This window comes from Triturus cristatus, chromosome 6 (genome assembly GCF_964204655.1).
Source record: "Triturus cristatus chromosome 6, aTriCri1.1, whole genome shotgun sequence".
In the NCBI taxonomy this organism is placed as follows: domain Eukaryota; kingdom Metazoa; phylum Chordata; class Amphibia; order Caudata; family Salamandridae; genus Triturus; species Triturus cristatus.
This window is the reverse complement of record NC_140589.1, coordinates 1,912,902,822-1,912,916,077: the sequence shown is the minus strand read 5'-3', so window position 1 is coordinate 1,912,916,077 and position 13,256 is coordinate 1,912,902,822. Positions and strand designations below refer to the sequence as shown.

The 13,256-nt window shown below is 46.2% G+C and overlaps 1 protein-coding gene across 3 annotated transcripts in view; it reads right to left on the bottom strand.

Moving 5' to 3' along the window:
- Positions 1-13,256, bottom strand: part of LOC146822436 (uncharacterized) — a 146,319-nt gene that overhangs the window by 127,362 nt on the left and 5,701 nt on the right. The gene's annotated exons all lie outside the window — the stretch shown is intronic.

Genomic DNA, 13,256 nt, shown 5'->3' with positions numbered 1-13,256 from the left:
CACCTGTGGCAGTCCCTAGGCCAACTGGCCTTGAAGGGCAAGGACGCCCTGTGTCCAGAAAGTCAGGGCGCGCCGGCGCAGGCTGCGCAAACCAAGGCGCCCACAGCACAACCTACACGTAGCAGTTGCCCACTAAGTGCTGGGCAACTGGAGAGATGCTGGGGCCCCACTGGGCCTTCCTAAACAAATATGGCAGAGGTTGGAACCTCTCCTGGACTCCGAATGCACCAAATGCCCCCTAGAACCTTCGTGGCTCTGAACATCACTGCGGGGCAAGGTGGCAGTGGCCCGCTGCCATCTGGGGCCACTCAGTCACAACAGAAATGCCCCCTTGACGTTGGAGCGTGCAAGCTCTGTAAAACAACCAACGCGGGGACGTGGGAGCCCTCTAGGCTCGTTAAACAAATAGTTTGCGCTGCGTGGGAGCCTCGTGGGCTCACCACACCACAGAAATGCCCCTGGACGTTGGAGCCACTCAGGGGCTCAAGCACACGGAAGAATAATGCCCCCAGAGGACGTGGGAGCCTCACTGGCTTTCATGCAAAATGCCCCCGTTCGTTGGAGTGCTACTCGCACTCGAGAACATCTGTGCCCAAGTTGGAGCGCTCTGAGCACCAAAAGAACTGCTCCGTCCAGGTGGGAGCCTCGTGGGCTCTCTTCAAACCGGGAGTGCCTCGTTGGAGCGCCCACGCGCTCAGCAGCCGCCTAGGCTGCCTTGCACACCCTCCCGGCCAGAGCCCCACTTACCGGGAAGGAGGCGCCGGTCTTCGGGTCGCGGCGGGAGGCTCTCTTCTTCCGTGGCGTACGCGGGGCTCCCACCGTCACCGGGGAGCCCCGCTTGGACCAGCAACGCTCCTCAAGCTTCTGCCTTGGCACTGGAGCGCGGGGTAGGCTCCCGTCAGCTCCTTCCTTCAGTACCGCGGCCTCCCTCACTCTCCGACACCGGCGAAGGCGGGGTAGGCTCCCGCCCTTCTACTTCCGGTTGTCCCAGTCAGTGCTGCCTGACTTCCGGTACGAACCGGGCTGCAGCGGTGATTTCGGCAATAGTTTCACGTCGCGGGGTGGGCACCCGCGACGTAAGGGAAATAAACGGGGTGGGCACCCGCAACGTAAATTATCAAATAAGCGGGGTGGGCACCCGCCAACGCACCACAATGCCGGGTGGGCACCGGCTTTTCGAAATAGCGCGCTCCAAGCGCTAAGGAAAACAAGGGAGAGCGCTCCCAGCGCTCACGGCCAGTTCAGCGCTTCCTGGCGCTTAGAGATCCAAATAAAGCGCTCCCAGCGCGTTAAGGGTGCCAGTAGCACAAAGTCCAGTAAAGTTCTCCCCTGCATGCAGCAGGGCAGGGGTGGGGGGCAAGGCTGGACCCAGAGCCAGCTCACTGGGCCTCCAGGCAGGGAGGTAGTCCAAGTGGCGGTCCTCTGGTCCAGCAGCAGCCGCAGCCCCCCTCAGGTAGGATCCTGGCAGAGAACAGTTTCTGTGGGGACACAGCCCCATTTTTATACAGCAAACCCCTTTGTTCTGGGTTCAGGGTGAGGGGGAAAATCAGTCGCAGCTGGTTGGGGAGCACCCTTGATGTGCTCAGCCCCTCACTCTATTCATTGGCAGGGCTAGGGTCGTCAGTCGCACTGCAGGGGGTGGAGCCAGCATTGTGTGTGGAAAACCCTGTCCTATTCAGGACCCAGGTGTACTCCTCCCACCCATCTAGCTGCTGATCTCCCCATTCACCACTGGGTGACTCATCCTGACTCTGGGGAATCCCTAGCCCGTCACATGACATGACCAGCCAATCACGCGACAGACACACTGCACACAGAAGTGCCCACCTCTAGAAGTGGCACTTCCACACTAGGTACATGCACGCCGCACACATCATCGCGCAGCATTCACTCCCACGAGTCCGCACATACCAAACTCGGGCCTGCACACCCCACGCATCAGGAACTACTAGGGACACATACACTCCCCATGCATTCCTATGGGAGGGCAGGCCTATCTCACCACATGCACTCCGAGCACGCACGCACTTTACCCTGGGACACAGGGAAAGTGCGTAGAAACCAAAAAATTACCACACCAAGGGCCTCATGTAGGTAGCCAAATACCGGTCGGTAACGGCCGATTTTCGGTAATTATACCGTTACCGACCGGTATTTTGGCTATTGGTATGTAGGGGGACAATTTTTGGATTCGGAATTTACTGAATCGGTAAAATTACCGAATCGGTAATAATACCGAATCGGTAATGTTACCGAATCGGTAACTTTTCCGATTCGGTAATTTTACCGATTCGGTAAATTCCGAATCCAAAAATGAGATGTAGGGGGAGTGTGTGTGTGTGTGTTTAAGAGTCGGTATTTACCACCAACTAATAGTTGGTGGTAAATAATTAATGGATGTGTATAGGCATTTTTCATCGCTTAGCAGTGTGCAATGTGGCAGACATACATGCCCTTAGGGCATGTATGTGTGCCACATGTGCACACATGGCCGAATCAGGGGTGCAACAGGGTGTCAATGTGACACCCTGCCACCCTTGCATGTTCTCCACCATTACCGAATCGGTATTTACCGATTCGGTAATGAGGCATACCTTCCCCTCAATGGGAAGGTATGCCTCATTACCGAATAGGTAAATACCGATTCGGTAATTACCGAATTGTAACGAATCGGTAAAAATTACCGACTCATTACCTACATACGAGTTACCACTTCTAAAATACCGATTCGGTAACGTTCGGTATTTTAGAAGTGGTAACTGGTATGCTACCTACATGAGGCCCCAAGTCACCAGTAAAAAGCAAAAAAGTTCAAGGGTGAACCTGCCAGAAGGGCCAAGTCCAACACTCACATATATAATTGGATGGATGATTCACAGTGTACTTAATGTGTTTCACCCTAAACAGTCACTGGGTGTTTATTGTGAGTCCGTTTTAGAATAGTAGGGGGATCGGCTGATCCTATGTACTATTTTCTTTTTTGTAGCCCTGAAGAAATCGTTTGGGTCATATACCCACGACAAAACACGTGTTGGCTGGGCAAGTCGTATGTAATAAAGGAACAGAAGAACACCGAAGGACTCATTATTGAAGAACACATCCTAAAATTGATTTTACTGTATGTTGCATACTATGGAAACGTGTTCTGTGTCTTGAAGCTATACAACTGTGCAACATTGTTGAGAACACCAGCGTGTGCATAGGACAAGCTTTAAAGTTAGGACTTTGTAAAAGGATGGGCGAGTGGGGAGGGGTTAGATGAATCTAGGGACATGACGTTGTGGTTTATGTTCATTGTGTTTGTGTTGAGCATGGTGGCAATGTACCTGCTGCACAAATGTAATGTCCAGTCTGGTAAGTGTAGTTCAGAATAACCAATAGAAAGAGGCGTGTTGTTGGTGTGTGTGCCCCGAACCAGGATGATAAGTTGCGGTGTTAGCAAACAAACATACTTTATATTTTAACATGGCGCTAACCCCAAAGTGTATAATCTGGTGAAGGCAGTATGTGGTACCTTCTAGTGCAAGTAAAGACATTGTGTTCCTTTTGTCTGTTAAAATGTAATCTGTAGCATTAGCATAGGTTTAATGTTTCCATGAGTTTTTACTCTCCTGGTGTCACTGCTAAAGGACGCTTCTGAAGTGCGTGTTCAAAGGATAGAGAAGGGAGAGGCTGTTTGAGGTGCTTAGAGGAGCAGTGTTAGGGTGTTGTTTGTGAAGAACAACTTTGCCTTTGTGTCAATGCTTAACTTGCACAGGTGTAATTTTCAGACACCGGGACACATTTAGCAGCACCTGCACTTTGTCTGCTTTCATTCTAAAATAAGGCTCTCTGTGTTTAAAGCAGTAACACACTCATCCATCTAGCTACAATACAAATTTGTAATCCGCATGTTACATGATGTGCTATTTAAGGGTTATTTTACAACCATGTAAAAAGAGGATGTGCTCACACACACACAAGACACAAGCCCCGAACAATTAGGGACACATGGGTACCTTTCACAAATCAAGCCACAGCAGAAATTAGATTTTTCTCTTATCTCATTGGTGCAAGGTCACCCCTCGTCTACGGGTTCACAAATGACACTGGAGTGAAATCAAAGCAAATGTATTACACTCAAGAGTGGGCTCCGTCATACAGACATGGTAAGTGTCTGAGAGGGAACTGCCAAACATAGATCATAGTACAGCTTTTATACATCAATCCAAACCTTAAGTCAAAACATTTCAATTGCTGGAATTTCCCCTCCCGGCCCATATGCAAAAGCAAAAGGTACAAAGTACAGCGTCATAAGCTCATATGCAAACACCCGTAAATTTGAGAAGCTCTCACCCACGTAATGCAAATAACGCAATGCAAACGAAAGGACAGGCATAGACCTGCGTGCTTGGGACATTATACAGGCAGAACGAAGCCTTTATTTGTACTCTGAAGCCCTTCTGCTTTCCTACGCTGCCGAGAGGCACAGGATGTACTGGAAAGCACCCGTCTACGTGGGTGGTTGCAAAGTATCACAAAAACTGACAGACTAGAGGACAGTCTTCAAAATGGACGACAGCACTGGCTAACTTAACGTGGTACAATATTTTTCTTGTTTAACACCACAATCTCCATCATGAAATCTGTGTACTCAGGAGCACCCATGGACCCCTGTCCCCACCACATCTTCAACTTCTGAAGCACGCAATTGGCGACAAGCACAAGAAAGTCCTGAACACCTCCAGGAGAGGCTGGAGTTGGCTTCAAGGGGAGAGTGATCCGCATTCCTCTTTCCTATAAACGCTTTCAAGTTAGTCTAAAGCAAAGAAAACACCAAGCTCCCTCGGAAGACACAGCTTGACACTTGACCTCGGTCTTTGAATGCACAATTGTTACAAGCTAACAAGATTTAAGGGCCTGTTTACAGAAAGCAAGTTTGTGGAAGAATACAGTAAACAAGGTTTAGGCAACAGGAGGGATGAACTGAACCTGGAGAGCCTAAAGCAAATAAACCCAGAAAATAGAAAGGCAGAAAATGCGAGTTGCAAACCACAAAGCCAATGGTAATCAACGAGTGGAATGCATTCCTAAGGCAAACTTTCTGAAAGTCCCCAAGATGTCTTTGGCAAACCAGACAGCTATGCTGTCTGGTAAGCTGCGACCTAAAAGTTCGTTTTTTAAAGTGCTTCACTGCACCCTAATGTTTTGAATAATGAAATAGAATAGGATGTGAATGCTGGCTAGTTCACTACAGCGGCTCTGTTGCAGTGATTCAGGGGTCGTTCAGAACACCTAGTTGTGCAGTGCATTTGCACCTCTCCCGTTGTAAGAACCGATGCCCCAGCAGTGATTGGGACCTGATGGTTGTGTAATCCGCTGATGCTCAGAACCTGTCAAATTTTAAAGGTTTGCTTCTGGCACTCCCTGTGCTGAAAATAGTGGAGGTAGCCTCACGTTATCATGTGGCTGCGTTGTTGCATTTCCTATACCTATATTGTGAATTTTTGTAAGGTAAAGCAATTTTAGTAATGTGATTTCAACCAGACTTCCTCATACACGTGTTCAGCAGCTGCATATCAACCAAGCTATCTTACTGGCATTAGAACAAGTGACCAGCATGTTATCTGCAGACCACCCCAGCAGGCACTGGACTTCCTGACCTCTCTCAGTGCGACTGGACTGTGTAACCTGCAGGTGATAGTTTATGGCAAGTGCTCAACTAATCCCCTTTATTGACAGCTTTTCAATCTCTTTTTGCACAACTCACAGACTTCAATACTGGGGGAGGTTTGAAGGGTTTCAAGAATCATTTCACCTTTTCCTCTATAGTCCACCCTGACACTTGTGCGATTCCCCCCCCCCCCCCCAAGTCAACCTCACCTCCATCTTTTGTTTCTACTCTTCTTGTGTGTTTGATGCTGCACGTGCAATAAAACTTGCAAGGTAAACACTGAAATAAAGTACTGTGCATCTTGATGCAGACAGTTATTTAAACAATGAGAAAAAGTGATTTTAAAGAGTTATGAAAGCAGCAGAAATACATCAAAGCCATCAAGCAATAAATAAACACAGACAAATGGACCCCTATACCTTCCACCTCAATTCCTGGGTCCCATCCAAAGGGAAACAAAAGACGCACACCACTCTTCTATCCCTCCACTATCCTTTTCAATCAAAATAACAGACTACCATGTCCACTTCTCAAATTTCACTATACTAATTCACCACTAATCCTTTATGGGTTCCAGAGTAGTGTGCTACTTGCCGAAAAATAACTTCAACACCTCATCAGGGGTAGCAAGCACTATATAAATGCAAACCTTTTTTCCCTCTTCTATCCCTCCCCTACCCTTCTCAATCCAATTAACTGACTAATATCCACCACTCAAAAAACTTTCAAATTTCACTATAAGAATTCACCACTAATCCTTTATGGGTTCCGGAGTAACGTGCTACTCGCCAAAAAAGTGCTTAAACACCCCATATGGGGTAACAAGCGCTATATAAACGCAAACTTTTTCCCTCTTCTATCCCCTGCTATCCTTTTGAATCTAAATGACTGACTAATCTACCCACCACTCAAATTACTTTTCATATTTCACTATACGAATTCAACACTAATCCTTTATTGGTTCCGGTGTCGCGCGCTACTCGCCAAAAAAGCGCTTTGATGCCTCGTCAGGGGTAGTAAGCGCTATATAAATGCAATTACAATACATTTGCTCAGTGGACGAGAGCACATGCATGGGCCCCCACCAACTACTCAGACATCTACGAAAATGTCAGACTCCCACTCCCTGCCACCAACAGCATCAGCTTGCTCACACACATACGACACAAACCCCGAACACCTGCTGACACAGTGGGTCCCTTTCACAACTCATGCCACAATTTCCATCATGAAATCCATGCACTCAGGATAACCCACGGACCCTTGTCCCCACCACATCTTCAACTTCTGAAGCAACACAATTGGCGACAAGCTCAAGAAAGTTCTAAACACGTCCATTACCTTCTGCAGGGGACTGGAAACATGCTGAAGTGAGGCCCCTCCTAAAGAAACTTTCTGTGGACCCAGCAGAACCGAAGGACTACTGGCCCATCTCCCTACTAACCTTCCCAGCGTAGGTTCTTGAGAAGGCAATCAACCAGCAACTCACACAACACCTGGAACACAGCAACCTCCTGGACCCTTCTCAATCCAGATTCCAAGCCAACAACAGCACCGAGACAGCCCTGATTGCAGCCACCGATGACATCAGAGCCCTCCTAGACCGGAGCACAATGGCAGCCCTCAAAGACTCCATCTCCTGTCACATCTTGATCAACAGACTCCAACTCATCGGAATCCAGAGAGACGCCCTCCAATGGATGGCGACATACCTCACCGGAAGAACCCAGAGAATCCATCTCGCAATGTTCGCCTCAGAACCCAAGAAGATAATCTGCAGCATCCCCCATTGATCGTTCCTCAGCCCCACCGTCTTCAATACGTACATGACCCCTCTGGCCACCATTGACAGATTTCACAGCCGATAACGCCCAGCTCATCCTCTCGCTGTCAGAAGACCTCTCCACCACCAGAGCCAGCTTCCACAGATGTATGATGAACGTCGCTGACTCGATGAAGGACAACTGTCTCAAGCTCAACATGGGCAAGACAGAAGTCCTCATCTTTGGGAACAACATGGTCAGAAAATCATCCGCTTCATATCGTTAAGGTACACTACAAAGGATGGTGGTAAATACAGGTCCTTTAGGTACTCACTGGCAATCCATTCGTTTTTCCCGCAGTATCATCTTTTTCTCCTCAACTGGATGTATTTGAGTCCATTTGTAGTGTGCCTTAACGATATGAAACGGATGATACTCTGACCATTGGATCCATGAGCCACTCACATAAATGACCTATGAACTGATGATGAACAAATTGTCCTAACTTTTGATATGACAAGCTAAATAACTATGGTATGAACACCATCATGCTTTGAGTATTACTGAAAATCAACAGCGTATGTATATAGTCTAATTAGGTTCTCTCTCCAAATCATCACTCTACGCTAGAATACAACAGTGAATGGGATCAGTTCATTCTGTTTGGTAAGAACTGACATTCTTTCAAGTTAGGGAATTAATTAGTTTTTAGAACAATGAAGCCAGTGCGCCTTCCCATCAGGGACACTGGAGACTGTCAATATGTAATGTGAATATACTAATGTTACCAAAATATTACTATGTATAAAAGTTTTGATAATTTGAAATGTGGCTAAGTCAGCAAGAATATTCCAACTATATTTGGCATTGATTCGGTGTTTCATATGATGTTTCATTGTTTATATACTAGTATTTTTCACTATTATAATACAAAATTTGCCCATATGGGGCGCTGCCTTAAAAAAAAAATTTCAGACAGGTCAGTTTTTATAAGATTTTGTACAGTAGATGTAGTAATTCATGTTTAGTAATTTTGTATATATGTATGTTGTTTGTAGCCCTGAAGAAGTACGCAAGGACAAAACGCGTCGGCTACAATTCTATCCCTGTTTGAAAAGAAACAAAGAAGTCTCCAATAAAGAATTTAAAGAAAGAATCTGCTGACTGGTCATAGAATTTGATTGTATTGAATGTATTTTGTAAAAATATTAACTGATCTCTACGCCTTGATCAGTGTGCTGGACCATTGTATTTTGTTGAGAATCAAGAGATTATTTATCTTTGAGACTTAGGGGTTTGAGTCTTCGGTCCCTAGCACCTTATGTATTTCAAATATAAATTACCCAACATATAGAGAGGTGCAGTCTATTCTGCCTCAATCCCCATCCATCTTATATAAAAGCTGACGCACAGAAAGCCCTGCACAACAAAGAACCAGCATACATCAACAAATGCATGACCTTCCACCAACTGACCAGACACCTATGATATACCTTCGCCTTCCTCACAGACATCCTCCGGAATCGTCGAAGCAACAGCACAGATTGCTCCTTTTCACATTTGGCGGCAGCTTGGTATGACCTTCCCATACATCTATGGACCACCCCATCGCTCCAGGAATTCAGGAAAGGACTCATGACCTGGCTCTTCGAATAAACAAACAATCACCATAAACTAGCTGGCTACTCCAGCGCATAGAAACCCTTATGGGGGATTCGCCGTGCTCTATGAACCCCTGATTGATTGGTAAAACTCCTGTCATGTGGGCAAACCCACAACCGAAGGCAAGCAAGTACCTGTCATGTGGGCAAACCCACAACCGAAGGCAAGCAAGTACCAGAGCAAGAAGATACGCAGAATTGTTAAAACTGTGTTACACAAACATCACATCATAACATCAAATCCACAATAAGATGACATCACACCCAATAACACACCATGACAGCTACTAATATTTATTCCACAAGGATGAGAGGCTTAGAAAGACCTGCTGGGTTTGAAGGCTGAGGGCCTGATCACAAATGGCCCCTTTTAGGTGCATTAGTTATTTCACCAGATAAAATCAGAGACCGAAATGTATGAATTGGATTGCAATTGCATTTATATAGCGCTTCCTACCCGTGACGAGGCGTCAAATTGCTTTTTCGGCGAGTAGCACGCTACTTCGGAACCCAAAATGGATTATATATAGTGAATACGAAATTAATTTGAGTGGTGGCTATGTTAGTCTGTTATTTGGATTGAGAAGGGTAGTGGAGGGATAGAAGAGTAAAAGGTTTGCATTTATATAGTGTTTGCTACCCCTGATGAGGTGTTGAAGCACTTTTTGGAGAGTAGCATGCTACTCTGGAACCAGAAAAGGATTAGTGGTGAATTAGTGTAGTGAAATATGAAATTAATTTGAGCAGTGGACATGTTAGTCTGTTATTTGGATTGTAAAAGGAATAGTGGAGGGATTATTTCTTTTTTTTTAGAGTTCTTAGCAATAGGAGGTGAGGGGGGAAAGTCAGAAGGAAGGGTTTATAAAGGCTTGTTTGGCGATCTGAGCAGTAAAAGAGGTTTGAGATGATGCAAGGAGGGGTAGAGGAGGGAAGACTCTAGAAAGGGTTATTTGGGGGATCATAGTAGTGGTATGGGGAGGATATACTCGATATGTTGATAGGGGTATAGGGTAGTGCATTGGAAAGAGTAGTAGAAAGAGTTTTGAGATGAGTCAGAGAGTTGAAGTAGAGGCTATCCTGAGAGTGTTATAGGGTGAGAAAATAGGGCAGTGATTTGGATATGCTGAATTACAAGCAAAGTAATAAATAGAAGGATACACAAGTACATGGAAGGTATATTTGTTTAAGGAAGGTAATATATGTAGATTAAAGTTGCATTTAATAAACTCAGACTTTCAGGTGTTGTTGTACCTTAAATTTTAGTTATGATAAAAGATTTACTTATTTCGGCAGTCACTTGTAAACTTGTTAAAAACATAGGATAATGTAACTCAGTAATATGTACATTTGTTAAGCAGAACTAATAAATATCGATTTTTTTTTTAAACTATTATTATACATGTTTATACAAAGCAATACATAAAGGTAGGTACAAATCTATAGTCCAAATAAATGCTTATATACAGAAGGATATGCTGTATATTTCTGTTTGCGTGTGGTGGTTATGTGCGGAAGAGCCGATCCTTGAGTAGTCTTCCGAGGATAAGGTGGTTATTCGTAAATGTTATGTTTGGGGTGAAAGAGTTCCATGGGTTGGCTGCTTGAACAGAGAATGTGCCACCTATAGTTTTTTCTCTTGTATGGTGGGGTTTTGGGGTGAGGTTCCAGTCTGGAGAGGAGGTTCCTTTGTTGAATAGATTTGGTGATTTCATTCCTGATGAAGAGCGGTCCTGTTCCATGTATCGTTATTGTACTACGCGTCTTCCCTGGTGCTCTGGTACTTGCTGCTCAGCCAGTATGAAAGTGCTGTGTGGGATGTTGGAGTGTATGGTGATGCGATTGGATGCGAGGGTGTCTGTGAGGTGGAGAGTGCCAGTTGGAGTATGGGCTGAGCAGCAAGGAGGCGGCTCCTGGTGGGGCTAGCCTAAGATCTAGGCTAAGAACATATAAATATACATACCTGCAACTAAGATCAATAAATCGTCTAATAGAACTTACACCTCGGCTAATGGACTACATTATTTTAGAATCCTTTTCTGGGTTCATATGCTGTGCATTTGCATATGTAGCAATGTTTGGCTCCTTGGGGAGGATGGGTTGAAATGTGGACGAGTTGGCCAACGGGTATTGTAGCAGCCTGGCCCACCTGTGCTTCCCCATTTAGATGGATGTCCACACAGTAGTGTTTCGTGAAGGTGTGTATGGATGATCAAGTCGTGGTAATGCAGATGTCACCAATAGGCACATCTGCTATAAACTCCAGGGTTGCACCCTTCTTCCTGCATTGCCTCAAATGGTTCTGTCTTCAGTTGTGAGAGCGCTGTGTTTAGGTTCCATAATGGTGTCAGTGCTGCCCTTGGTGGTGGTGAACCAGAGCCGTTGAAGCGCGGTGATGACTGTCTACATGTCTTGATGGCATTATCGTTTCATTTACCAGCCAATCATTTGCCTTTACCAGCCAATCGTGCAGGCATGGGCAGACGTGTACCAAGGCTTGTTGGCTCCAATCTGGTCACCGACACCGCAGTAAGCTGCAGACTTCATGGGACATGCTGAATCCAGCTCCTGGTTGTCGTCGATGCCTACTGGACCTCGTGGCTGAAATCACCCGACGACTGTGGGCATCCATCTTCCTTGCCCCGGGTCATTGTCAAGTGAGTTTGAACACTGTCCCCTCTGCTTTCAGGTCTTCCTTCTTCTGAATCCAGCCTTGGATTCCACCGGACATTTCTCCTGTCTTCACAAACAGCAAGTCTTCTTTGGCTCCCATTGAAAACGACGCCGCGACCCGACACCAAAAGACACCTATGCACCCAGCTTCCCTGGGTGAGGTAACTCCAGCACTACGGTGCTCCTGTGGGTGTTGGATCTAGAACTACTTACCCTGTAAGTGACTTGCTTGTAGACTCTCCCGAAGTATCCTAAAACTCTAAATTTCCAATCGCGACTTGCTCCATTGACGTCAATTGGGATCCGCGGCTGTGTTAACACACTGCATGCGTCCCCCCGTGGGTTCTTTACTTACCTGCCTTGGGTGGATTAGTGAGGCCCCAGCACTTCTGAAGGCCCTAGGCCTTGTCCCTGTGCAAGTCGTTATTCTTAAGTCTCATTTTTAGTATATGGTCTAGTACGCCGCTAGGGCCCCAGCCATATTTGTGCTTAACTTGTTGTGAAATGTTGATTTGTGCATATGTTCCTGACTTATAATCTCATAAAGAGATTAGCAGAGAGTTGTTAGTAATAAATACATATATATACACATTTCATTTGGTAATTCAAGAGATTATAAGGTAAAACAAGCTGCTTTACATTCCTCTAATGCAAAAACAACAATTGATGGACAGAATGCAGAACAATGTCATACATTCACCCCAGTACAGAGATCTGGGCCTAAATCCATCGTTTTTTTGCTCGCCATGCCATTCCAGTTTGAACCCAGCCATATGCAAATCAGTCTTGACCCTGTGCCCCATGAGAACAGTCCAGCCCGAACTGCCAAGCCAGGTCCTCCCTGGACTGGAAACAAGCATCCTAGGACCGGTTTCGGGCTTTCAGCCCTCGTCAGCCAGGATAGCTTGATTCCAGTGGCATGGAGAGCAAGGGACTCACGTCTGAGCATACCCTTCCCACTCGGGGTGACAAATGCAAAAACAACAATTGATGGACAGAATGCAGAACAATGTCATACATTCACCCCAGTACAGAGATCTGGGCCTAAATCCATCGTTTTTTTGCTCGCCATGCCATTCCAGTTTGAACCCAGCCATATGCAAATCAGTCTTGACCCTGTGCCCCATGAGAACAGTCCAGCCCGAACTGCCAAGCCAGGTCCTCCCTGGACTGGAAACAAGCATCCTAGGACCGGTTTCGGGCTTTCAGCCCTCGTCAGCCAGGATAGCTTGATTCCAGTGGCATGGAGAGCAAGGGACTCACGTCTGAGCATACCCTTCCCACTCGGGGTGACAAATGCAAAAACAACAATTGATGGACAGAATGCAGAACAATGTCATACATTCACCCCAGTACAGAGATCTGGGCCTAAATCCATCGTTTTTTTGCTCGCCATGCCATTCCAGTTTGAACCCAGCCATATGCAAATCAGTCTTGACCCTGTGCCCCATGAGAACAGTCCAGCCCGAACTGCCAAGCCAGGTCCTCCCTGGACTGGAAACAAGCATC